The 15,317-nt window shown below is 36.1% G+C and overlaps 1 protein-coding gene across 1 annotated transcript in view; it reads left to right on the forward strand.

Moving 5' to 3' along the window:
- Window positions 1-15,317, forward strand: part of LOC149943514 (gamma-aminobutyric acid receptor subunit beta-like) — a 199,180-nt gene that overhangs the window by 145,963 nt on the left and 37,900 nt on the right. The gene's annotated exons all lie outside the window — the stretch shown is intronic.

The raw sequence follows: 15,317 nt of genomic DNA on the forward strand, positions 1-15,317 counted from the left end.
GGTAGTACAACATAAAAATGACTAGTATTGTTGAGAGCCGGTAACAGCTATACGCAAGTTAGTTTTATATAAGGTAAGTCTTATCTCTTAAAAGATAACGGAGAGATAAGACGTTGTTACAAAAAAATATCTTCCATTGTTTTTTAATTCTTCAACAAAAACAATATTTGATAATTCGAACTTATATCAGGGCTTTGAAGATACATGACTCCTAATTAAATTAAATAGTATTATTCCAAGGCTCTATTGGATAAAAAAGGTTCAATTTAATTTAGCGCGTGGTAGCAGAAACGACCAATCCTATTCTGGAAACGGGTCAAATTCAAACGCCGATGTGGCCCTTTAACGTACCTTTCAGTTGCTTCGGATTTATCTATAGGAATTGCTTATTTGATTGATTATCTTTTACTTTTATCAATAATTTTAAAGGAAGTATGAACTTCCATATTTATGGTGAATCAAGGATTTTCACTTTTTTTCCTAGGCTCAAGTTATCTAGCGACTTTTATTGCCTTTAATTCAGGTTCAACAGAAGCTAGATATGTTTGGCGATAGTATACGAGAAAAACAAGTCCTACGGCGTGTTAGTGCTGCACTTTCGCCTCGCAGCTAGAGGAGCCGGGTTCGATCCCAGCTTGTGGCACTGGGTGAAAACTCGGTACAAATCCTTCCACGTTGAGTTTGCGAGTTATCTCCCTACTGGTTAAAGGTGTTTTCCCCGAGTTCTTCGGTTACCCCTTCCATAAAGACTTTTGAGGTTAGCGGTAATAGTTAGTGTAGGGAGCTGTTGGCTCGCGTGGCATGATGAGCTTGCCACCACCCTCCTACGCATTGTAACCCGGCCACCTGAATAAATGGCTTTAAAAGTCGCTTGATGACTTAGGCCTAAGGTGGTGCATTGGGTGATTAGCCTAGCTGATTATTATTATTTATTATTATTATTATTTCGATTTAGTTCCTACACTCTTTAACCTAGGAGCAACAAACACAAGGAGAACGCAGCTAGCCTTTAAACACGCTAACGAAGGGTTGTGCACGAATTTCATTGGACGAGCGTCACGAGCCTTTACGCTGAACATTTTACGGGCGGGGGGAAGACAATTTCCAAATTTTCCCCTTAGCTAATGAAAAATGTACACAAGAAAATCCACGATTTTGACGGGTTGCGTTCTCCTTGTGTGGGGTGTTGTGTTTGTTGCTCCTAGCTTTAACATTTCAACACTGCTCTTTGGTTTGTTGCGGTGGTAATCCCTTAAAGAACTCTTTGAAGGTTATATTCCCTTTACACATAATTAAATAGTAATAAAACGAGTGTAATAATCGATATAAAAGGCTTATACCCTTAATTTATTGATGCCTCTATTCGTCGGATATTCAAATATTATTATTAAATCAATACCGTATATTTTCGGCTAAAATGGGCGAATGGCTATTATGGCGTATGAGATTAAATTTTAAAAGGTACGATTTAGTAAAGTGAAATCCAATTTTCGTTGCACCGCCGTGACATTTCTTTTCGCAAATAATTTTCTCTCGTTCATTTTTCGTCAGAATATTCCGTATGGACGCGTTTCGTTTGGTTCTGTTCGAAGGACACATTTAACGAATGACTTTTGTAAGGTTCTCTCGTCTCGCGGGGACACAAGCGGAAGAAAAGGCGAATGTTTTCGAAAGAGGCTGCGAAGAAAGAGAACTGATGTAATATTTTAACTTTTACGGAATCTAGATTATTTTACTTTCAGAAGAGATTAAATTTTCCCAAAACGGTCTAACGAGAAAATTTTCATTTGCCAGTTGGAATTAGACACCATTTACTTCATTTTTACTAAATATTAGGCTACGCTGACATTTACAAATTAAAAAATAAATATCTTTAATATTTCTACCTTATAGACAATACTGAATATCATAAATGATAAGTAAAATATTATTTTTTTAAATTACACTGATGGTCTGTCGCTGAGTGATTACGTAGTCGCAATTTTACTGGTGCCAAATTAATTGTTCATATCCAATATACCAAATAATTGGTCAACATACACTGTTCACACATTTACACCAAACAATGAGTTTATATATAATAAAATTAATATTAATAATAATCAGCTAGGCTATAACACCCAAGTCACCACCTTAGGCTAAGTCATCAAGCGACTTTTGAAGCCATTAATTCAGGTGGCCGGGTTACAATGCGTAGGAAGGTGGTGGCAAGCCCTTCATGCCACGCGAGCCAACAGCTCCCTACACTAACTATTACCGTTAACCTCAACAAGTTTTTATGGTAGGGGAAACCGAAGAGGTCTGGGGAAAACCCCTTAAACCAGCAGGGAGATAATTTGCAAACTCCGAGTTTTTCCAAGTTTTCACCCAGTGCCACAAACTGGGATCGAACACGGCTCCTCTTGCTGCTAATCGAAAGTGCTAACCACTCCGCCAGACGCCACCCCACCGTAATAGTACAAAAATTGTCCACACGAGGACTATTGATTTGGCTTCCTTCAAGGGGATTATTCGTATTTTTATTGTCGTCTACTATACTATTTCCTGTATGAAATTTTGAAATTAGGATTAGCCTGTCAAAATTATTTATGTCTGCTCTTTCGATCATTATATTATATAGTAAGCAAACGACGGATCAAATGTTTCAAAGTTCCCACGTCAGTGACTTTACGGAATAGCTTAATTTCATTGGTTGAATTTCAAATAGTTAAAACAAATTGTACACCTAAAAATCGGTCATCTAAATGAAAAACTTGCGTGTTGGTCCACCAAAAAGTGTATCAAAATTTGCTGTTCACAATGCTTAATTCACGGCCAATGAGTTGGGAAAGTTTGGTGACCGAACCAATTGACCTTCAAAAGTTGTATGGTGTGGACGCCCCTTAAGTTGGAAGGTTAATGGAAAACACTTCCGTTCAGAAATGATGTGGATGTTTATAATAGAAATTTTCAATTATAGATTAAATATAATATAAAATTTATAATTTGTAATTAAATATAATATAAAATTTATAATTTGTAATTAAATATAATATAAAATTTATAATTTGTAATTAAATATAAATATCATTATTTGGCCAAAAAAAGATTACAATTTTCAATAAACCTAATGATTTTCATAGTTATTGGAGAAACAAAATGGCGTTGGGAGAATTCATACTTATAAAGTATGTATCTTATGATAATATATGACAATAACAAGTAACACACTAGTTTTTGAAATACGCATTGCATTTTTTAAAACAAATTCAAGGGGATAATTATTGTTATAAGGTTGTGTCAAAAATATCTAATTAAAATGGACCATTAAACTGCTTCGACTGAGTTAAATGTTACCTCAAAATAAACCTTCCTTCATAACAACCAAATAATCAGAAATAGATGTCCAGTAAACTACCTTTTACGAAGTTATCGATTATTGGTCGATTATTTTTAATCGTTTGCTCATAAAAACGATTTACGACTTAGAACATGGTTACTGGAGATTGTCATTAATATCGTTTAAACTAACAGCAAAGAAATACTGAATATTTTCGAAAGATAAATTGTTTAACCCAATTTTATTTTATTTTATTTATTTAAATTTATCTAAGCCACTATTTGAAATTAAACCAGGTTTAAACAAAAAATTAACTGTTTTTGGGTTTTTTAATAGCAAACTCTAGTTTGAATTCTGGTTTAGTATCTAACTACGAGTGGAATAAATCAAACTAAGGCAACAGTATATAAAATCTAAAATAAAAGCAATAAGGAAAAAAATCAGAATAAACGAAAGCTACTTCTGAACGCGAAATCTTCGTCTTGTACGGAGCTCCTGACAACTGAGAAACGAATTTTCACGCGTCTTAAACCCTTTTAATCCTCTTGATTTCGTCCTAGTTTTCGGAGTCTTAAATTTAAGAAGCTTTACGTTAAGAAACCGGTTTTAAAAGCTTTCCCTTATTTTCCAAGATTTGTTTTAAAAGGGGCAGATGCAATCCCCGATATTAAAGGTTTCGCCCTGGATGACAGTACTTCAAAGACGGAGCCAGGCCTTGTCAGCCAGATGCAAGCTGAATCTCGACTCGAATGATTCGATACCGTAATTGATTAAAGGACTAAGTCTGTTGGACAGACTCTCTTCCGAGTCCATTTTGCTTGTTTCCGGTTCTCTCTGGATGTCTTCGGGCGAGTACTCGGGTCCCTCAAATCTGCTTTCTGGGCGACTTCCTTTTAGACAAGACACTAAGATTGCTACCGCTTCGGGTTTTGTAATTATCAAGCTGGAATAGGAAAATAACGAAAGTGTTTCCTTTCCTATTTTAAAATTAAACAAAGTTTTAGATTCTAAGTGTAACGTTAAAAGGAACCACCTATGGACTGCAATGCAAAGGATGATAAAATTAGCGAATTTACTACGACTAATCTACTTATTCGCTAATTTTATCATAGTTCAGATTCTAAGAACGGTGCGCTGCTTGAATTTCTCAGAATTTTTATTCAAAAATTAATGTTTAATTGATCGAGAGAAGATTAACTAATTGACTCAAATTCTTGTGTGCATTTTTTCATGACGCGATAGCTCGCGCTAGATTTCTTTAAAACAGTAAAACGTTTGGCATTACATCAATTAATATAATACATAATATTAGTATAATTATAATTATATAATCTACTTTTGTAAAACACAAATAAAAAATGTTTGTGTAGATAGGCACCTGTTAAATATTTTGTTCGTTAGAAATAGATGATTTCTTATATTTTTTTAAATTGATGTTAAGCTTCTTCATCGTTTGGCTAGGATTGAAGTGTAGTATCATTTTGCACCAGCTGTTAATCATATGGTACCACGTTTGTTTTTAAAATTGGATCGGGCTATACTATACATACTAACACGATTAAGATCAAAGTGTAGTTTTTGGTATCAGCTGTTAGTCATATCTCACCACTTTTGTTTTTAAAATTGGATTGGGCTATACTATTCATACTAACACGACTAGGGTCAAAGTTAAGTATTTGTATCAGCTGTTAATCATATCTCACCACGTTTGTTTTTAAAATTGGATCAGGCTATACTATACATACTAACACGACTAAGATCAAAAAGTAGTTTTTTTGTACCAGCTGTTAATCATATCTCACCACGTTTGTTTTAAAATTGGATCGGGCTATACTATACATACTAACACGACTAAGATCAAAGTGTAGTATCACTTCGCGCGTAATCACATTTCACCACGTTGACTATTAGAATTGAACAGATATATACTCGCTCGTAGAGTCAACTAAATTCTAGTTGTAAAACTAGAAGCAACATTTTAAAATTCGGGTCCTTACGGTAAATCTCTGATATTTTTATGTCGTTTTTTCGTCTGGCAATCACAAACCAAAGCTCCGGTACGCGGACGTAAATACATCGAGGGCCATTTTTCACAATCTTGCGCCGTAAAATATAGTCCCATATTGGAACGCTTAGACAGCGACCGTACATCACTCTACGGTTAAAACGAAATCCGCCAAAACTCGCCAGTAGCAACCGCGGGTCTCGCTACCCTCGTGATCTTTAAAGCAACCAGGCCTATATCTAACCACTGGTCCCCTTTCAAACCATATATTATGTTTCTAAAGCTATAACTTATATTTAACCTATAGGCCTTGTCACTTTGTCTGGCTGATTCTATACTCTACAGCGAGGTTTTTTAAAAACAAAATTACATATATTGGAAATAGATTGTAGGTCAAACGTCTGTAGAAGTGTTAAACCAGTTTTGTACCGCTGTTCGGCAATAGAAAACCACGTCCGTTCGTAAATAACGTCATTTTACAATGGCACACAAATTGCGATGAAGCGGCTTTCAAGTCTTCTAATGTTCGGCCAAAACTTCTAGAAATAATGTTAAGAAAAAGTTGCGTAAAACAATTTAGTATTATAGCCTTTTAGGTCGGTAAATAATCTCATCTAAAATTCAAACTTAGAATCGGCGTAACATACAGAATATCCCAATTTCCGAATTAATGAGGAACTTAAATCGGGGTTGAATCCAACCCGACCATATTGCGTTATTCCCGCTATCAGGATCGGTAAACTTACTCTAACTGCTAATTGGTGTAGCAGCTTTCAAAACTGTAAGTGCATTCGCTGATCAATTCCGCTTCTACTGCATGAAGAATATAGCAATTTCTGAAATTCATAAGGATCTTAAATCAGGTTCGAATCCAATCCGACCATATTGCCTTATTCCGGCTATCAGAATCCAAAATATGCTCGGTAAACATACTCATCTGAAATTCGAACTGAGAATCAATATAACAGATTTTAAAACAATAAGTGAACCAGCATAAAGTATATCCCCATTTCTAAAATTCATAAGGACCTTAAATCGGGTTCAAATCTAATCCGACCATATTGCCTTATTCGGGCTATAAAATCCAAAATATGCTCGGTAAACATACTCACCTGAAATTCGAACTGAGAATCGCTATAACAGAGTTTAAAACCATTAGTGAACTGGCATAAAGTATATCCCAATCTCTAAAATTCATAAGGACCTTAAATCAGCTTCGAATCCAATCCGACCATATTGCCTTAATCCAGCTATCAGAATCCAAAATATGCTCGGTAATCATACTAATCTGAAATTCGAATTGAGAATCGCTATAACAGAGTTTAAAACCATTACTGAACTGGCATAAAGTATATCCCAATCTCTAAAATTCATAAGGACCTTAAATCAGGTTCGAATCCAATCTGACCATATTGCCTTATTCCGGCTATCGAATCCAAAATATGCTCGGTAAACATACTTATCTGAAATTCGAACTGAGAATCGCAATAACAGAGTTTAAAACCATTACTGAACTGGCATAAAGTATATCCCAATCTCTAAAATTCATAAGGACCTTAAATCAGGTTCGAATCCAATCCGACCATATTGCCTTATTCCGGCTATCAGAATCCAAAATATGCTCGGTAAACATACTCACCTAAAATTCGAACTGAGAATCGCTATAACCGAGTTTAAAACCATTAGTGAACTGGCATAAAGTATATCCCAATCTCTAAAATTCATAAGGACCTTAAATCAGCTTCGAATCCAATCCGACCATATTGCCTTATTCCAGCTATCAGAATCCAAAATATGCTCGGTAATCATACTAATCTGAAATTCGAATTGAGAATCGCTATAACAGAGTTTAAAACCATTACTGAACTGGCATAAGTATATCCCAATCTCTAAAATTCATAAGGACCTTAAATCAGGTTCGAATCCAATCTGACCATATTGCCTTATTCCGGCTATCGAATCCAAAATATGCTCGGTAAACATACTTATCTGAAATTCGAACTGAGAATCGCTATAACAGAGTTTAAAACCATTACTGAACTGGCATAAAGTATATCCCAATCTCTAAAATTCATAAGGACCTTAAATCAGGTTCGAATCCAATCCGACCATATTGCCTTATTCCGGCTATCAGAATCCAAAATATGCTCGGTAAACATACTCACCTAAAATTCGAACTGAGAATCGCTATAACCGAGTTTAAAACCATTAGTGAACTGGCATAAAGTATATCCCAATCTCTAAAATTCATAAGGACCTTAAATCAGGTTCGAATCCAATCCGACCATATTGCCTTATTCCGGCTATCGAATCCAAAATATGCTCGGTAAACATACTTATCTGAAATTCGAACTGAGAATCGCTATAACAGATTTTAAAACCATTAGTGAACTGGCATAAAGTATATCCCAATCTCTAAAATTCATAAGGACCTTAAATCGGGTTCGAATCCAATCCGACCATATAGCCTTATTCCGGCTATCGAATCCAAAATATGCTCGGTAAACATACTTATCTGAAATTCGAACTGAGAAACGCTATAAAAGATTTTAAAACAACATGTGAACCGGCATAAAGTATATCCCAATCTCTAAAATTAATAAGGACCTTAAATCGGGTTCGAATCCAATCCGACCATATAGCCTTATTCCGGCTATCGAATCCAAAATATGCTCGGTAAACATACTTATCTGAAATTCGAACTGAGAAACGCTATAAAAGATTTTAAAACAACATGTGAACCGGCATAAAGTATATCCCAATCTCTAAAATTCATAAGGACCTTCAATCGGGTTCGAATCCAATCCGATCATATAGCCTTATTCCGGCTATCGAATCCAAAATATGCTCGGTAAACATACTTATCTGAAATTCGAACTGAGAAACGCTATAAAAGATTTTAAAACCATTACTGAACTGGCATAAAGTATATCCCAATCTCTAAAATTCATAAGGACCTTAAATCAGGTTCGAATCCAATCCGACCATATTGCCTTATTCCGGCTATCGAATCCAAAATATGCTCGGTAAACATACTTATCTGAAATTCGAACTGAGAATCGCTATAACAGATTTTAAAACCATTAGTGAACTGGCATAAAGTATATCCCAATCTCTAAAATTCATAAGGATCTTAAATCAGGTTCGAATCCAATCTGACCATATTGCCTTATTCCGGCTATCGAATCCAAAATATGCTCGGTAAACATACTCACCTGAAATTCGAACTGAGAATCGCTATAACCGAGTTTAAAACCATTAGTGAACTGGCATAAAGTATATCCCAATCTCTAAAATTCATAAGGACCTTAAATCAGGTTCGAATCCAATCCGACCATATTGCCTTATTCCGGCTATCGAGTCCAAAATATGCTCGGTAAACATACTTATCTGAAATTCGAACTGAGAATCGCTATAACAGATTTTAAAACCATTAGTGAACTGGCATAAAGTATATCCCAATCTCTAAAATTCATAAGGATCTTAAATCAGGTTCGAATCCAATCTGACCATATTGCCTTATTCCGGCTATCGAATCGAAAATATGCTCGGTAAACAAACTTATCTGAAATTCGAACTGAGAAACGCTATAAAAGATTTTAAAACAACATGTGAACCGGCATAAAGTATATCCCAATCTCTAAAATTCATAAGGACCTTAAATCGGGTTCGAATCCAATCCGACCATATAGCCTTATTCCGGCTATCGAATCCAAAATATGCTCGGTAAACATACTTATCTGAAATTCGAACTGAGAAACGCTATAAAAGATTTTAAAACAACATGTGAACCGGCATAAAGTATATCCCAATCTCTAAAATTCATAAGGACCTTAAATCGGGTTCGAATCCAATCCGACCATATAGCCTTATTCCGGCTATCGAATCCAAAATAAGCTCGGTAAACATACTTATCTGAAATTCGAACTGAGAAACGCTATAAAAGATTTTAAAACAACATGTGAACCGGCATAAAGTATATCCCAATCTCTAAAATTCATAAGGACCTTAAATCGGGTTCGAATCCAATCCGACCATATAGCCTTATTCCGGCTATCGAATCCAAAATATGCTCGGTAAACATACTTATCTGAAATTCGAACTGAGAAACGCTGTAAAAGATTTTAAAACAACATGTGAACCGGCATAAAGTATATCCCAATCTCTAAAATTCATAAGGACCTTAAATCAGGTTCGAATCCAATCCGACCATATTGCCTTATTCCGGCTATCGAATCCAAAATATGCTCGGTAAACATACTTATCTGAAATTCGAACTGAGAAACGCTATAACAGATTTTAAAACAACGTGTGAACCGGCATAAAGTATATCCCAATCTCTAAAATTCATAAGGACCTTAAATCAGGTTCGAATCCAATCCGACCATATTGCCTTATTCCGGCTATCGAATCCAAAATATGCTCGGTAAACATACTTATCTGAAATTCGAACTGAGAAACGCTATAACAGATTTTAAAACCATTAGTGAACTGGCATAAAGTATATCCCAACTTCTGAAATTCATAAGGACCTTAAATCTGGTTCGAATCCAATCCGACCATATTGTGTTATTCCGGCTATCGAATCCAAAATATGCTCGGTAAACATACTTATCTGAAATTCGAACTGAGAAACGCTATAACAGATTTTAAAACCATTAGTGAACTGGCATAAAGTATATCCCAATCTCTAAAATTCATAAGGACCTTAAATCAGCTTCGAATCCAATCCGACCATATTGCCTTATTCCAGCTATCAGAATCCAAAATATGTTCGGTAATCATACTAATCTGAAATTCGAATTGAGAATCGCTATAACAGAGTTTAAAACCATTACTGAACTGGCATAAGTATATCCCAATCTCTAAAATTCATAAGGACCTTAAATCAGGTTCGAATCCAATCTGACCATATTGCCTTATTCCGGCTATCGAATCCAAAATATGCTCGGTAAACATACTTATCTGAAATTCGAACTGAGAAACGCTATAAAAGATTTTAAAACAATATGTGAACCGGCATAAAGTATATCCCAATCTCTAAAATGCATAAGGACCTTAAATCTGGTTCGAATCCAATCCGACCATATTGTGTTATTCCGGCTATCGAATCCAAAATATGCTCGGTAAACATACTTATCTGAAATTCGAACTGAGAAACGCTATAACAGATTTTAAAACCATTAGTGAACTGGCATAAAGTATATCCCAATTTCTGAAATTCATAAGGACCTAAATCTGGTTCGAATCCAATCCGACCATATTGTGTTATTCCGGCTATCGAATCCAAAATATGCTCGGTAAACATACTTATCTGAAATTCGAACTGAGAAACGCTATAACAGATTTTAAAACCATTAGTGAACTGGCATAAAGTATATCCCAATTTCTGAAATTCATAAGGACCTTAAATCTGGTTCGAATCCAATCCGACCATATTGTGTTATTCCGGCTATCGAATCCAAAATATGCTCGGTAAACATACTTATCTGAAATTCGAACTGAGAAACGCTATAAAAGATTTTAAAACAACATGTGAACTGGCATAAAGTATATCCCAATCTCCAAAATTCATAAGGATCTTAAATCAGGTTCGAATCCAATCCGACCATATTGTGTTATTCCGGCTATCGAATCCAAAATATGCTCGGTAAACATACTTATCTGAAATTCGAACTGAGAAACGCTATAACAGATTTTAAAACCATTAGTGAACTGGCATAAAGTATATCCCAATTTCTGAAATTCATAAGGACCTTAAATCAGGTTCAAATCCAATCTGACCATATTGCCTTATTCCGGCTATCAGAATCCAAAATATGCTCGGTAAACATACTCACCTGAAATTCGAACTGAGAATCGCTATAACCGAGTTTAAAACCATTAGTGAACTGGCATAAAGTATATCCCAATTTCTGATATTCATAAGGACCTTAAATCTGGTTCGAATCCAATCCGACCATATTGTGTTATTCCCGTTATCAGAATCCGAAAAATGCTTTTGGGAACGAATTTTCGAGTTTCCGTTAACCCCACACTCCATTTTTCACATTTTTTTTTATCGCGCACCTCTAAGACGGTCGACGGTAGAGAGAGAAGCAAAGAAGGCTTAAAAAGTAGAGCTTATCACTGTAAAAGTCTCGGTTGTTGCTTCCTTTCTTTATCACCTCCCGGTCCTTCTTCCTCCGTCTAATGCTCCTTCTCCGCTCTGCTTTACCATTCGCGAAAAAAAGGTCAAAGCGAAGAAAGTGTCTGGAACGAATTACTTGGAAGAAATTGAAAGGGCGAATCTCGGCTCGACCACGGACCTGGAAAAACGCCACCAAACTGCTTTTCCCTGCACTATACAATTACGTAGGCGAAACGCTTCCAATCCGTTTGTTTGTGGGAATCATTTTCGTTCAATATCCACGTATCTAATTTCCTCGTAAAAATCATACCCACTGTTAGAAATCTAAAGTGGTTATCACTTAACTTATTTTCAGAGCTATTGCGCATTCAATATTTAGTTCACTACAGAGCTCCTTAGGCAAGTATCTGTATTAGTTCACTACAGACCCGCTACACTGTTAGAAATAATGGTCTTATTTTAGACGTCTAAAGTGGTTAAAAAATTCCAATATTTAAGACCATTTAGGGTTTTGTCACAGAACATATTTAAATCTTCCACTCTCCAAATTGAGTCCTTTTGTGTAGTGTTTAAGTACCTCTTTTACACTTTTCAATCCATTTTACTTCATAAACAGTAAGAAGTTAGACCTTTTAATCTCTATTTTCAATCCTTTACAGGCCCTTAATTATTTTTATTTTTTTATTTTTCAATACGATTCAATTTATTTACCATTAACACGGCTAGATTAAGCTGGTTTTCGCCCGGGGCAATAGCCGAATGAGCGTAAAATATCATTGAAGTATTTCGGTATTTGATATAGATATAACCAGACTTCTTCAGCGCCCCTATTTGAGTACGCATAGTTGAACACCTTAATCAATATCTACTATATTTAAAATCCGTAATCAAACATTTAAAGACTTAACTCTCCTTGTTAGTTGAGCAAATTGAACGTGCAAATGGTTCGGATTAAACAGACACTGAATGGCTTCGGCGTACAACTTTTGTATTAGAAACTGAACAGCACCTCGAGTAATTTATCGTCGCCAGAGCAGTGTCTCGGTCATGGACACCTTGTTGATATTTTCTCCCGTTTCCTCGAGCTGGGTTTCCTGGGTACACATTTCCTCGCAGATACTCTCCAACCGTCGTTTGATGTCGGCTATCACAGTAACACAGTACAAGTACCAGTACGTGTATGTCCGCGGGCGAAAGGAGCTAAAGCGCTTTATATCCAGTTGAACCGTTATTTCTGAAGGCGTTTTTATAGGGCGACGCGCCCTGACGTGTTAGATTTTGATTTCGAAGAATACGGGATTAATCTGGCGGGGAATATCCCCCGGAGACGACTGACCCCCCCCCCCTCACGATGAATTGTTCCTTGTCTGCTTCCCCCATCCGCTTCCCCCCTTTCCCCTTCGACGCGGAGACAGCGGCGCTATTTCTTTTTGAGCGCTCAGCGTACTCCCATCTGAATCTTCGCCCATAGCGCCCAATACGGCTCCGAATTTCTCTTCCTTGGCGATTTTACAACCTTTTCTTCGTTGATGGGCGCTTCTACGGCGAAAAATATAGCTCAAATTCGTACGGTTTTAGTTTTGTTTTGCAATTTTTTTGTGTCAAATGTCCGTAACTACTTTTATACCAAGTATCGAAATAGTACGTTACGGATCAAATTTGAATGTCGTCACTACAAGACACTGTCATTGAAATCGAAAACCATTTTCCTCCCAGACATGAGCTTATCTCGTTCTACCAATATATATTCAACATATTCCAATTTTTTGGTTGGTTCGACATAAGTTAAACAAACTTCATTTAAATTAAATTTCAAGACGGCGCATTCTAATATTGGTTGTTTACATCTAGGAGCAACAAACACAAGGAGAACCCAGCTTGCCTTTAAAAACCCTAACGCAGTGTTGTGTACAGATTTCATTGGACGAATCTTTACGCTGAACGTTTTACGGGCAGGGGAGGGAGACAATTGGCGAATTTTCCCCTTCCGACGGCAGCAGGCGCTTTAGCGTCGAACCAATGAAAAATGTACCCAAGAAAATGCACGACTTTTACGGGTTGGGTTATCCTTGGGTAGGGTGCTGTGTTTGTTGCTCCCAGTTTACATAATGTCGTATTAAAAGTTCTGTTACATATTAATCAAGTTTTTGTGAATAAAATATTTCTTAACATTAAGAATGTACGCCTCTTCGCATTTCCTGGTCGAATCCTTGTTAATTAATGTTCATTAATATACGAGACATTATACAGTTATAATCCTAATTTCAGAAATACATCTCAAACGTGTGTACTTAGAAATAACCTTAGTATTTCCAGTTTAGTTAATTAATTTGAAATATTTTAGTTCAATTTATATAACTTTAAAGTACTTCGGAAATATTATCCAATGTATAGGAACAACCTTAGGCCCAAGTCCTCGAGCCTTTTAAAGCCTCTAATTCAGGTGTTCCGCAAGGACATTTCCGTTTTTGTCTGTATAATTGGCGGCTCGAGACCCCCGATTTCGTTAATGGTGCGAACGGCCAAGCGCCTAGCGGATTTTTAAGGAAGTGATGATCACGTGCAATAACTCTTTCTATAATATAATTTTGTCGAAACATGTATAAAAGTGATAATTGGTTTTGGGCACGCGCTGTTCAATTCTTTAATATAAATTGACTCGCGCAATTTTGCACGCGGTCTCTTAAATAAAAGAATGTCACGCACTCTTATGCTTTAACAATACAGTAAAATTACCATAAACACGTGACCTCCAGTTATTTTCATTTAAATTAAAAAAATCGTTTGCATAAGCAAGGCCTAAGGATCTATCTCTTCTTCATAGTTTCATCATGGAGGAAGCACGTGACTGATACTGCGTACAGTCAATAGGAGCGGACATCTACATAGAAGAGGAGGGGTTCAAGTGGCTCTGCCGAACGGCGGAGACATGAACTGAGTCTAAGCGGACGATTTTCGTGAAAATTATTTTGTCTCCGTAATGCTTTTCCTACGGGTATTTGTTTTCCTAACTGTGTTGCAATTCGGAGACTTTTTAATAATTTTAGTGTTTCTACTCAACTTTGAATTTTTCATATGATTTTTAGTAAGTTTCCAGGTTTTATTTAAGACTACTTTCATAATTTTCCCTTAATTATTTCGCTCGTAATCTACTTTTAAAATCGACGAAAATTTTAAGGCGAGGAAATGAATTCCCCGCCTTTGGGACCTATATTTGTGCTAGGTCCCAAAGGCGGGGAATTCATTTCCTCGCCTTAAAATTTTCGTCGATTTTAAAAGTAGATTACGAGCGAAATAATTAAGGGAAAATTATATGAAAAATTCAAAGTTGAGTACAAACACTAAAATTATTAAAAAGTCTCCGAATTGCAACACAGTTAGGAAAACAAATACCCGTAGGATAAGCATTACGGAGAAAAAACAATTTTCACGAAAATCGTCCGCTTAGACTCAGTTCGTGTCTCCGCCGTTCGGCAGAGCCACTTGATTTTTGAACCCCTCCTCTTCTATGGAGATGTCCGCTCCTATTGACTGAACGCAGTATCAGTCACGTGCTTCCTCCATGGTTTCATTTTTAAAATGGTTATATTTTCTAGAATTATTTAATAATTTTAAGTAATTTATTCCTGAACAATAAACAGAAAAGGTAAAATAAATTTTGATCACATTTTGGAATTTAGTTTTAAGATCTTAAATTTCATTTGGCGCTTGAAAATTACCCGCCATGCTAGGGTATAAAAGCAGGTAAATATGCCTGCGCAAAAACGTAATATTGAAATCGGTCAACTTTTTATATTTCTTTTTCCAACGTTTTCAAAACCAAATAATACCTCAGGTGTATCATATCAGATTTCTAGAACAAG

The sequence above is a fragment of the Leiobunum rupestre genome, chromosome 5 (assembly GCF_980474605.1).
Source record: "Leiobunum rupestre chromosome 5, qqLeiRupe1.1.hap1, whole genome shotgun sequence".
Classification (NCBI taxonomy): Eukaryota; Metazoa; Arthropoda; class Arachnida; order Opiliones; family Sclerosomatidae; genus Leiobunum; species Leiobunum rupestre.